Below are 12,812 nucleotides of genomic sequence, written 5' to 3'. Positions count from 1 at the left end.
GCGAGCCTCTCTTTCGCGGTTCACGGAACCGTGAACTCGTAAACCAGTGTTTCCCAGAGTGGAAAACGCACTCAGCCCTCGCCGAACTTCCACGGAAGATGGCTAGTTACCAAACTTTCCGGGCCCCCGGAATTTTTCCCTCGGCGAGGGTGGCTCCGCGTGTGAAGCTCTACAGTGTTCTAATCCGGGTTTTTCTGTTGCAGGTAACAGCTCCGCTGCTGCCACGATGGCACCAAGAATGGTGAGTGTATACGATACAGTGTCTCTCAATTGTTTCACACTTGCCACGACATCAAACTACGTAGTATCTATGAATTGGTTAAGGAGTGTCGCTACTTAATATACTTATTAATCTCATAGTGCTTTCCAAGATGCTTCGAAGCTAATAGTATGAGATCAAGTGCCCCAGAGTTTGAGAAAGAGTATAAATCCCGCGCCCAATGGTTTCGTCGAAATTGTTTGGAATTTGGCAGCCACAAAGTCGAGCTGCCACGCTTAATATTTCTGCGTGCGATGAACATCGAGGAGAGCCGAGGTCTGGAGACGCATGCCCCGCGATCCATAATCCGGCTGGCGAAGGTGAGGATCGCGAGAGGCCAAGGGAACCAGCGGAGGCTAAAGGGTAAAGCAAGCGAGCCAATGTTTAATGGAGGCTTCCCGTCGGTCCCCTAACCGCTTCTTCTTCTTCTTCTTCTACTTCTTCTTCTTGCTCTTCTTTCGCCGCGTCTTCGCGGCGATGTCGGTGGCAGTGGCGAGGTTGCCGGCGGAGGCGGTGGACACGTCATTTATCTTTTACCCTTCCCTCCTCCCGGAACACGTTCTCCACCTCTCTTGCCTCCTACCTCGGCCCTCCGGTGCTCTTGGTGGCGCCATCTTGGCAACTCCCACTCTCCTCTCTCTCTCCACCGTCGTTCTCCTATGCCTTTCTCGTTCCCATCCGTTCGTCTCGCGAGCTCTCTTTCTTCGTCCGTCGTTTCGCCTCCTCTCGCGCTAGACCCCTAACGTCGGAACGGGCTCTCTCTCTCTCTCTCCCTCTCTCTCTCTCTCTCCGTCGCTCTCGGCCCTCTCGCTCCGCGCGCCACGGTGCCTCGGCTCCTCTTTGTTTCTCTCATTTTCCGCCTCCATTCTCTTCGTCTCGTCCCCTTCGGCCCGCCTCGCCGGCCCCCTTCCGTCCCCGGACCTCCCCGCCCCCCGTCGCCCGTCCTCCCGCTTCGCCCAAGAACCGTTTCCCTCCGCGTCTTAAGCCGCGTGCCTGGAATAGTTGGCAATTATTCGACACAGCCTCCGCGATCCCCTTTTCTCCGTTCTCGCGGTGCATACGTTCGTCTGTCTCCGTTCCCGGAACCCTTCTTGCCCGCCTCCCCCTCCTCCTCGCCGTCGCCGCCGCCGTCCTCCTCCCCGACACGCCGCCTTTACACCGTCGACGCTGATGTCCGAAAGATAGATGAACCGGGATCGACCGGGCGACGGCGAACGATGAATATTCATCGATTACCGGCGTTCCGCAGTCGAGTTTCCCAGATATCGCTGCCCGATAGCCGCGGCTGTTTCCCACCGTCATACGACAGAATCCGCCGATCGATCACCGATCGAGACTCTTCGTCGAAATCCTTCTATACTTCCGCTACTTTGATCGCGACGATCTGCTGTTCTCTTCGATCACGATTTTTCTGAACCTTCGCGCGATTCAGCGTCTTCTAAATCTGCTATTGGTCTACTCAGTTTCCCGATCGTCAGGCATTTAATTCTGCAATTTCTAAAGATATTTATAGAGTGCCTGGATCCTTTTAGATCCTTGCACTATAATAACGAGTCGGACTCGTGACGAACGTTTCCTGCACAATTCGATAAATATGACTGCCAATCATTTCTATCAAATCGACAGAAAATTTGAATCCCCTGTCATCGAAACATAGAAATGAAAGTAAACCAGACAACCAGAACATTAAAATTGTCTCATGAAAGCGAGGAAGTAATTAAGGATGAAACCGTCGTAATCAACGTAGCTCCGAAAAACGTAACAGTGCAAAGGGTTAATCTCGCAGGTGTTTAGTGTCCTTATACGAACGCGTCGATTTACCTTGTATTCAGAAAGAAAGCTAAAAGTATCCACGTTCATCCATACGTTTTCCCACCCAGCTTTCCGACCATCATTTTATCGCACGTGTGTGAGAGAGAGAGAGAACACACGTCACTTAGGCTATTATTTTCCGTACTAGATCGTGATAGCTCCTGTCCGGTTTTAATTGGCGCGGGTCCTATCCGCAACCCCCGTAGACTGATCATTTGGCGCCGCGGGGAAAAAAAAAAAAAAAAAAATGATCTTCGGATCCTCCGATAACGAAGCTCTCTGGTAACGGGCCGAAGTTCGTTAAAATCGTGACGGGGGGTGACAGGCGGGCAGCCGCGCGCAATTATACAGCGTCCTTTTTTAATCGGGCCAGGACACGAGGTTACCGTTAATTACGGACGCGCGGGCACAGGACGACGCGAATTTCGAATTACCCGTGGATAGGCTTTGTTCCGCGCTTTGCCATTGTGCGGCCTCGGCTCGGCCCCCCCCCCCCCCCCCCCCCCTCGCCCCCGCGCGCCCGCCCCCCGCCGCCGCCGATCTCCCGGGCCGCTCGTTGGCCCCTGATGGCTTTAAAACCATCCGCTACCGGTAAACGCGTCGCAAACGAACTTTCGGGCCGACCATTGTCGGCTGCTTCGATGCGTCGCGGGATTTTAATCGCGGCTGCGCGCCGGAATTCTCCCGCGAGCCGTCAACGGGGACGAGAGCGCGGCCGCACACGCGGCCCCGGAATCCCCCCCCCCCCCCGATCGATCGAATATCCTCGCGACGACCCCCATCTGTCCGGCACCGTCGATCTCTTCGCCGCGGCGCGAACGGCGTCGCGTTGTTGTTACACACGATACGACGCGACGGCCCGAGGCTGATTCGGTTCGGCCGGCAACCGGTTCTCCGCTGCCGCGCGGCCGCCGCCGCCGCCGCCGATAAGATGAATAACTCGCGGCTACCACGGCCAGTCCCACGTACTCTCGCTCCATGGGATTCTAATTGCGCCCGCGGAATCTGGATTTTTTTCCAGTCTCGCGTGATGGATGGATTCGTTAGCGGCCGAATAGAAATGGCCGCCGCGCCAGAAACGTGATCTTTTAGAAATCGTTACGGGGGAGACGACCGATCCGCGGTACCCTTCCGCTCCGGTGATCGTCTCGTCGTTTTTTTGATTGTTCGGCAATTAGCCGACTGTCCGTCAAACCCGTCCTCCGATGACGCTTGTCGTTTACTTTCAGATTATATCCCCTTGCTCCCTATTTATGCTACCGATCCTATTTCGGACCCTTAAACTTTTGCTTGCGGCGCTGCGAAAACAGCGTCACCGCGACGCGTTAAATTGTCTCCGAATCACGGACTTTATCTGCGACAGCGAGACGCATCGCGCGAGTGGAAACGTTTTTCTCCCCATTGTCCAACCCCGTGCGTTACGACTACGTTGATTAGCTCTTCTTCGCTCTTAATCATTTCCTTACGCGAAATATACGATTATTGTCCTTTCACTTATTTTTATTTAATTTCATTTCTAGATTCTAAACTAAAGAACATTTAATAGATCACATACGAAATGGTTAAGAACGAGTCTGTCTAGTTGTAGCGCATATGTTTATCCAGTTATCTGCGTACGACGTGTATACACGTCACAAGGAAATGGCGATTTTATCTCTTATAATTAATATACTTTTCCTACGATTTATGTCAAAATGCTTACAGTAATATATTCGTAAATTTCGCACGCTTTAGGATAATTATAGGATAATTACCAAGAAAACTACGCTCAGTATAATTGACAAAATGCGTAACAAAATTTATCTTCTCAATATAAATATACATTTATACACTCAGTATAATTGACAAAATGCGTAACAAAATTGATCTTCTAAATATAAGTACGCAGCTAAGAGGGTTGAATACAGCGTCCGTGGGTCATCCTGCCGGCAGAGTCGCGACGGAGAAGGCCGGGACGAAGGAGCAAGCCTCGCGGTTATTATCCGCGGGAGGCGTGGGAGTGTTTGGTCGATGATTCCTCGGCCGAAAATAAACCGACGCGGCGTCCGTTCGCACACGGGGGAGGGAGAGACGGCGCGCCGCGTGGTTCCCGAGTTTCCACAGGTTTCGCAAGGTATCCGGGAGTCCAGGCACGTAGCCCAGGGCCCTCTCGTGGAATATTAGCTGGTAGCTGGTTCGAGCCCACATTGGGTCGAGCTCGCGAACGACAGACGTGCATACCGTATTAAGCCCCCGGGGACTTTACTGCCGCGTTACCAAACACCGACACACGCGTCGCTCTCTCGAGCACCGCTGTGTACGGGTGCCCGGACAGAGAGAAACAGAGAGCGAGATAGAGAGAGTGAGGGAAAGAGAGAGAAAGAGAGAGAAAGAGAGAGAGAGAGAAAGAGAGAGAAAGAGAGAGAGAGAGAGGGAGGGAGAAAGAGAGAGGACACACGCTCGCGGAAGTGTCTGCGCGCCGCGTATATCGGCGCACCGTGTGCAAATACTCCGGTATTCATGAATCCTGGTGCTCGCCCACGGGAAATGCACGCTCGGACCACCGCGACACCGACTCTTACCGCTCGCGAACCACCCCCGCGAAATATAACCTTGGACACCCCGTCACCCCTTGCGCCTCTCGAACCCTCTATGAACCGGAGACCTTATACTTCCGTGCCTCACAAAGCGTAATTAAGCGGATAGAGTCGAAGATCTTCCGCCCACTGCGGTTGCAAAAATATTTCAGCAAAGATGACCTCCATCCTCAAGCTCCAGCCAGACAGATTTAAAAGAGTTAAGTGGGAGCGAAGGAAATGGAGATTTTGTTCTACTTCTAAAAATTGTTAAAGTAGTTTGAAAGGATCTTTTGGCGATGGTGAATTTAAGATTTAAATAGTTTTGTAGTGTTCATTTCAAAGAGTCTTCTCTGTCTTCTTTTACGTAAAAATTATTGCATCTATTTTAATCGATCTTTGCTTGATGACGAATGCAGAATTTAATTAGTTATGTGGTGCTCACCTTGATCTTTGATTTGCTGGCAGTTGGATTTAGAATAACTAAGAGAGATTCAAAATTCTTTCGCGTGTATTAATCGAGCTTCAGATAATATCCAATACAGGATATGACACTTATCTCAATTTTTAAGTTCTAGGCAGTGTGATTTAAAATAATCAAGGAAGAGTTGTTCCACTCGATTCTTAATATCCGGACAGCAAATTTTAACACGATTAACGGAAAGATTAATCGTGTCGATTTTCTTCCCTACGACCGAAAATCGATTCGACGAATTTTAATCAACGCCCGCACGAACGCCGTATCCGAACGGTCGACGTGCAAAACCCCGCCTTCCGCGGGGCAACGTGTAAAGTCGACTACCAACGTCGCGACAAAGTTTCCCGTGCAGCCTTCGGAGCTCGTAATTCTCATTCAACAAGCCGAAACATTAATAATCAGTTTTGCTGGCCTACATACCGGCACAATGGGCCGGTAAATCGTGATTACGGCGTTGAAAGAGTCCGGCGAATCGCGGAAAGAAATTCCAAGGCAAGACATTGTGGTTGCGCGTGGCGCGACCGGGCCCTCGACCAGAACAAGATACGTCGAAAAACCGTGGAAAAGCGTTTTCGCGGCGGCGGCTGGGAGGGGAGGGGGTGTGCGGTGACGTTGGAGAACAAACGCGGCCGTGGAGGAGCCGTCGGGTGACGTTAAAGGTTCAATTATCGCGTCGTTAAATCGAACGTGATTACGTCGCGCGTCGGGCGGCTTTGTGGCCTGGCGTCGCGTCGGTTCGACGTCGCTGCAACGTGAATGGCCGGGGAGGGGTCTAATGCAATTCCGTTTCCGTAATTATTATATTTCTTAGAACGTGCGTCCTCCTTGCTCGCCGGTAAGTCGCGCGCGAGCGCGACCGCGCGGCGGCGGCGGCGGCGGCCTGCTCCCGTAAAAACGGAACATTTTTCCGAGCGTCGGCGAAACAAATTACTTGAAAATTACTCGCCTGGGATTGACGTTTGATTGCGCGGTGCTTGCCGGCTGCCTTCGCCATCCCCTAGCTCTCCTCCTGCCGGCGACTTCGCCGTGCTCGAAGGTAGGTCGAAGGTAGAACACATTTATATACATTGGATCGCGAGGGAACGCGGAGAGCGCACACGCGTGCACTGCCTCTTCTCACCCTTCGTCTCGTACGATTCTCTCTCCAGCTCTCTCTCTCTCTTCCAATCTCTCTTCCTTCCCCTCTCTCTCTCTCTCTCATCCTCATCCTTCTCGCAACGTTCTTCGTCCCTCCGTCGTGCCACCCTCGCAACCTCCTCTCGCCTCTCTCCCTCTCTCTCTCTCTCTCTCTCTCTCTCTCTCTTTCTCTGTTTACGTCGCTTCTCGCATTATCGCCTTTTTCGACGAGTCTGGCTTAATTCACTGGAAATTATTCATTTGCCTAATTGCCACTCGTCGACCTGGATCGTCGAGGCTTCGCTCAGGAACCACGAACCTTTAGCCATCTCCCCCCTGCAAAACCCTTCCCGTTCGTGCTCGCACGCGCGACAACCTATCCGCGAGCCTTTCAAGCTTGTAACCGAGAACCCGCCGCGCGAGAAAAGCTCGTCGCTCCATTGACTGGCACGATCCTCGCGGTCTTTGCTGCCTTGTGATCGCGCTGCCGATCCACGACCAAGGGTGTTCACCCTAATTTACGATCAATTTGCTCGTCTCGGTCGGTTCCTCCGCGGCGGGAGACTTTCGATGGTTTGCCACTTGTCGGGACGAAATAGTGCGATACTGTAGAGAGCTTCAAGTGTTATAAAAGTATAAAACTATAAAAGTCATCGAGTCGCACAAAAATGTATAGAAATTAAATAGACGAAAATGATGCAGCTATTAAAATAGGAAGAACTGATCAACCAAGATGATGCAAAGCTATCTTAGATAGTGAAAGGAAGAACTTCGCAAGCGTCGAAAACAATTGCGAGCCCCGAAAGCCTCGTCTCCATTCGTCATCTCTCCGACGGCGGGGCGATTCCGTAGGAAATATGTAAAGTAAAGCAGCAACGATTTGCCGTTCGTCCCTCCGGCTCTCCCCGGTTCTTCAGGCTCCCTCCGGCGGCTGTGACTTACATCCTCGCTGGATTTACGCGCGATATATTTGTTTTAAAGTCCCGGATTCCCGTGCTTCGTATCCGCTCCCGCCCCATTGCCTGGTTTGTCGTCGTTTTCGTGCCACCCTCGGCGCGACCCCCGCCCCCTACCTCCGCCGTCTCACGTATTTATGAGGCCGGGAGGGCAGCGAACGGGGGAAAGGGGGGAACGTGTGCGGGAGTTATGGCCCGAATAAGTGCTCTCGACCTCGGACAGAGATTCTCAAACGGGAACCCGCGACGAATGCCGGGCGACTTCAACCTGGATCGTCGAACGGTATAATTAATCTCGGGGTTTCCGCGTAAACCCCGACCAGCCCCCTCTCCGTCCCTCGGCCTCCGCGCGTCACAGGGGAAACGCGCGCTCGGCAACTTGTCCCAATTCCTCGAGTCGTTGTTACCTTGCCGTTTCCGAATCACCTTTTCGAGGATTCGCAATGTCTTCCGGTACACAGAGAGGGGGGGGTCCCGCGATCGGGTCGACAAGGGTTAGCGACGGGCAGCCATACCGAAGCGACAGCCCCAATTTTAGCCGGCAGCTTAATCCCCGTCGATCTACCAGTTTATTTCCCGCGGCCCCGATAAGTCTTCCCATTCGCTTTGATCTTCGCCGCTGCTCGCGGGCGACATTGTCGCAATTGTGGCGCAGGGAACAGGGCCGAGCGTCGTCCCCGCGTCGCGGCCTGGCTTCCCGACAGTTTTGCCGTTCATTAAGCGCGAACAGATAAGGAGAGGGTGCCGCGGGAAATGCACGGATTCGGGCGGCGGGATGGGAACACACGGGGGCGCGAAGGCGGAAGCTTTGGGACGATCGCCGGTTTCGTAATAATTATTGACACGGTCGGAGCTGAATCTCCGCATTATCTACCGGAGTGCAGCATCCCACCTTTGGTATCAACTGGATTTGTTTCTAATATTGTTTAACCCAGAAAATGTAACCGAGGAGGCTCGAGATACCTATAATTGACGCAATAACATTTATTTAGGATTCCTCTTGACCCGAGCCCTTCTGTCCGAGGATTAATCAGCGGAGACGCTGCGCGCACCGGACGGATTAAGAAAGAAATTATCGCGCCAATTATTTCTGGGCAAGAATCGTTGCTCCGGCAGTCTGTCGCAGGGAGTAGACGGGGGGGGGCGGGGGGGGTTGGGAAAGGGAAGGAAGAGACTCTGGTCTGGCAGTTCGCTCGCTTTGCTCGGCGAGCGACGTCTCCTCATTCAGCCGAAGTCCAATTAAAGTGCAGCTGCAAGTTAAATTAAAACACGATAATGTTGCCGGCAGTCTTTCCGTCTCACCGTCGGAACCGAGAGAGCGAGCGAGTAACTAGAATGGTCGAGAGAAGGAGAGAGAGAGAGAGAGGGAGGGGGAGAGGAGAGAGACGGCGTTCCCCGCGAAGAAGAAGAAGCCGAGGAACTTAAGGTAGTCGTTCTCGAATCGTAGTCGTTCACCATTCGCGGAACTCCTCTCGAAGGACTTGGGACGGAGGGGCTCAACTCGGGAGTTAAACAGCTCGGTGGCAACGATCCCGCGAGCGGTTCTCTTCTTCCCGCTCCGCTTGTCCTGCGGAATAAAAGCGAGCGGAATACTTACGGTATCGACTGGCTTAATCGGCTTCGAGCCGGCGGCCGGGGCCGAGTTCCGCGCGATAAAACTTCCCGCCGCGTTTACTTTGGTCTCCGGCCAAGCTTTGTCCTCGCGCGACCGTGGAAAACGCCTCCGGGGGGGCGGCGAGGGGCTGTGTGATACTCGCTCCGCGATCATGTAATCGGCCCCGAACCCCCACCTCCGGACCCGGCCATGCTCAAGGAACCGTGGCGACGACACCGCGAAAGTAACAGGTTGCGAGCAATTAGACGCTTCTTTCGATTGTTCCAGCTGCGAGGCTGTGCTCCTTCCATCCGTTTTTTGCTGCGACGAAATGAATCATTTATCTGTTCGAAAGATCGGGTTAAAAAGATAAAAATTAGCAAGCAAGGGGTTGATGACTTCCTGGTGCTAAGTTCATAGAATATATAGAATTAAGGGTGTTTGGAATTGTATATAGGATATATAGAGATCAGGTTAGAAAATAGCAATTTTTAGCCAGGGGGTTGACGACTTCCTGATGCTAAAATACATAAAATACACAGACTTATGGGTCTTCGAAATTATATATAAAATGTACAAAATTTTATATATATAATTTTGGATACGACAAAGCGTCGCTGTTCCCAAAGATCGCTGCGAACCCTCTCGTTCGCGCCGTTCCTCACGGATTCCGCGGAGGTGACGAAAGAGGCGGCTAAAAACTATGCGCCCCCGGGTGGACAATCGCGCCCCAACCATCGACGTGCTCATCCCCGGAGCAAGGCTGTCGCCGTAGTCCCGGTGCTCGAGTTCCGGCGGAATTCTAGCAGGCATTCCGCGAAAGTGGCCCGGCTGAAAGGGTTGCCGGGACGGCTCGCGGGGGTGGCGAAGGGTTTGAGAAACACTGTGCCGGAGATGTCGTCGCGATGGGGTTGATAGTAGCGGGGCTTCGGAGGGGGGAGGGAGGGAGGGAGGGAGGGAGGGATGGGGACTCGGAACCGGGTGCATTGTGGTCGGAGATAGAGATGGCTATCGGGGTGCGCCACGCGGTAATTGCCAGGAACTACGGGAGGAAATTAAAGCTGCCCCGGTCTTCCGGCACCCCCATTGTCGGTACTCGCGACACTGTTCCCCGGTAGCGTTCTATTTATCAGGAACGAGCCAATGGGCTGGTCCACGCCGACAGGCTCCGTGTCACTGTGTCACCGGAATCGAAACGCATCGTTCTTCTCTTTCGCGATCCTCTCTCTCTCTCTTTCTCTCTCTCTCTCTTTCTCTCTCTTTCTCCCGCTCGCTCTTCCTCTCTCCCTTTTTCCCTTCGTCAGTCCATCTCTGTCCCATCCTCTTCCCACGGTCGTGCAGCGATTCTGTGCGCGCCAGCACGCGTCTACGCGCTTCTGTCCGCTTCTGTCCGCTTCTGTCCGCTCGCCTGTCCACCGAGATTGGCCAGTGCCCTCTATACGGACGATCAGAAAGGGGCGCGCAGCCTCCACAAGGATCGTTAAATGGACGCTTTAGTGGCCGGCCCTCCCATTAACCGCTCTCGATCCGGGGCCCAGGGTGAAAAATGCAAAGCGGCCGAGCCATGAATCGCAAGTGGACTTTGTCTCCGTCGCTGACGCGTTGTTTGACCCCCCACGGCCTGTTGATACTCTTCATCCAACGATGCCTCGGTCCGGCGATTCAAAGGAGAGCACAAGTAGCGGCCAACGTCGAACGAGATCCTCGATGAAAGAATCGCCTTCGTATGCCTCTTCCCGATTCGGTTCCTCGGCGATCGCCGGGGGAGCTCGCCGCTGATTATTAGCCTGTCCACCGTGGAGAAGTTCATTAATCAGCGACACAACCCTTTCACCCTTTTGCTTCTCCGTCGAGGGCTCTAGGCAACGGTTACGTCTAGGACCGTCGGGGTGGCTAGCGTTGTTTCAATGCTCCGCTTCTGGATCGAGGAGTTCCGTCGGAATGGATGTTGGATTACTTACAGAAATATTCATGACTCCTTTTAATTTTTACTCTTTGAGCGCAGAGTCAGTCTCATGGTGGATGACACTAATTTTTGACGAGTTTTTAAGAAACTTTCATACTTGATTTTTTATCGGAAATTTCTTAGACTTTGTGACAATTTTTTCTTTGAATTTTTGACACTTGCGTTAATTGCAGAGGACTCTAAACACTCTGAAAGCGCTCATTGATGTCTTTCTTCAATCATGCTCAGTTTACTAAAGCCTTTCCGTCATCGATTCAGGTACACCGATCGATACCACCAATCCTTCGCTCTCAGGATAGCAAAAGACGTCTCAGTCTCTTCCAAAGTCAACGTACACCCACCCGAGGTTCGCTTACTTGAATTTCGGTTTCCCTGGAGCGAGAGCTGGTGTCGCGGGCAACTCGCGAACACCTGCGAAAAATCCGCGAAAACTTGAGTAAGGTGGATGGCCCGGTTATTCCGGCTCGTCGCGGCGGTCTTTCTCGGTCGCGTCTCTGTTTTCAATTTCGCCGGCGGAGGCCGGGTAGGCGCTGCGCGACGATACGAGCACACACAGTGGCGAAGGGCCGCCGGCGAACCGCAAATATACGCCGCGCTTTCGACACACAGCGGTATCGAGCCGCGTGTACGCAGCCAGACATCCAGAGCCGGAGCCAGCCATCCAGCTAGGCAGCTAGAGGCAGCTAGGCACAGGCAGAGGTGGTACGCCGACGAGTACCTAGCTACCGGCGGAGCAGCAGCCACGAGATTCGCGCATGTATCCGGGCGCATGTGTGCGCGGGACGGGTTCCTCTATGTACGCGTGCATGCGTACATAGAGCCGCACAGACAGCCTGGTTGCGGATAATTCAGGCAATCAGCGTAATGTTGCGGCGGTGAGGACCCTCCAGCCTCCACTACGTATATAATACTCGCTGGCTGCCTACCCGTCGAGCGGGGGTGGCTGCTTAGCATCGAGGCCCTCTCTCCATCCCTCTCTCTCTCTCCCTCCCTCCCTCTCTCTCTCTCTCTCTCGCTCGCTCGCTCGCTTTAGGTACCCACAGTACCTGCGACCATGTACTAGACCATTCTGGCCATGTACGGACCGATAGCCCACGCAGGTCGGGTTAGGTAATAGCCGGCTACGCGCGGCATACGGGGTGTCCTAGGGCCGAAGGGTTGATCCACGCGACGACGCGGACGTTTGCTGATTGATTGATTGGCTAAAGGGTATTGGCCGGCCGCCTATGCAGATACCCGCGCGTTCCCTGTACACGTGCTCCCCGGTTTGGATAATTGTTAGGCGAGCCTACACTTCGAGTGTTCTTGCCCGGGAATCAGGAGGGCCCCGCCGATTGTTCGCCGTGATCGACGAGGATCCTGGCTCCGGAACTGGACCGACACATGTTGCTCGGATTCTCGGATTTTTTCGATTGTTTGCCGTTTGTTTGGTGCCGATGATGGATGAGCCGGCATGACGGTCAGTTGCCCGGAGGAACACATGTTGCTTGGGCGTCTCTCTGATTTTTTGGTTATTTAGGAGTAGCTGGAACGTGTGTCTGGGATCGAACTGGATCTCTCTCTGTGTGTCGGGCGTATGGGGACGATCGTTATTGGATGTCGAGGATGATGGATTCCGTAAGGATTTCGTTGGCTGTACGAAGAATCGATGATGGACTCTTTAAAGTTTAGAATTTTGAATGAACGAAGAAGGACCAGGTGTTCTGTAATTTTAGTTAATTACGGAAGCTAGCACGGACTTCTGCGGGTCTAGGATTTAAGCAGAATAATTGTCAGGCGACCGGGTGCTAAAATATCCTCTGCAAAGTCCTGCGATTCTTTTTAACTGATTCAATGAATCCATGGCAGACTCTTCAGACTCTAAAGTTTAAGATGAACGATCCAGGGTGATGGTGATACGACTAAAACATGCTGCCTGGTTTTTGGTACGTCTGCGATTCGAAAAAGGCGACGGCAGACACCGAGGTTTATGGCGCAGGTTCGAAGGTAGCTTCAGAACAGATTGAGGATCGATTTCTAAGCGACACCGTGTATAGGCGCGCATCTCGGCCAGCCTGTGCACGTGCAGCAGCCTCC

At 53.1% G+C, this 12,812-nt stretch overlaps 1 protein-coding gene across 1 annotated transcript in view; it reads left to right on the top strand.

Moving 5' to 3' along the window:
- Positions 1-12,812, top strand: part of Soxn (SRY-box transcription factor soxNeuro) — a 401,703-nt gene that overhangs the window by 145,761 nt on the left and 243,130 nt on the right. The window contains exon 4 of the transcript XR_013493717.1: positions 204-241. The gene's annotated coding sequence lies outside the window, so the exon portion shown is untranslated. The remainder of the gene's footprint in view (positions 1-203; positions 242-12,812) is intronic.

The sequence above is a fragment of the Augochlora pura genome, chromosome 3, assembly GCF_028453695.1.
Source record: "Augochlora pura isolate Apur16 chromosome 3, APUR_v2.2.1, whole genome shotgun sequence".
In the NCBI taxonomy this organism is placed as follows: Eukaryota; Metazoa; Arthropoda; class Insecta; order Hymenoptera; family Halictidae; genus Augochlora; species Augochlora pura.
Note: the sequence above shows the minus strand (reverse complement) of the source record. Positions and strands in the feature narration are given on the sequence as shown.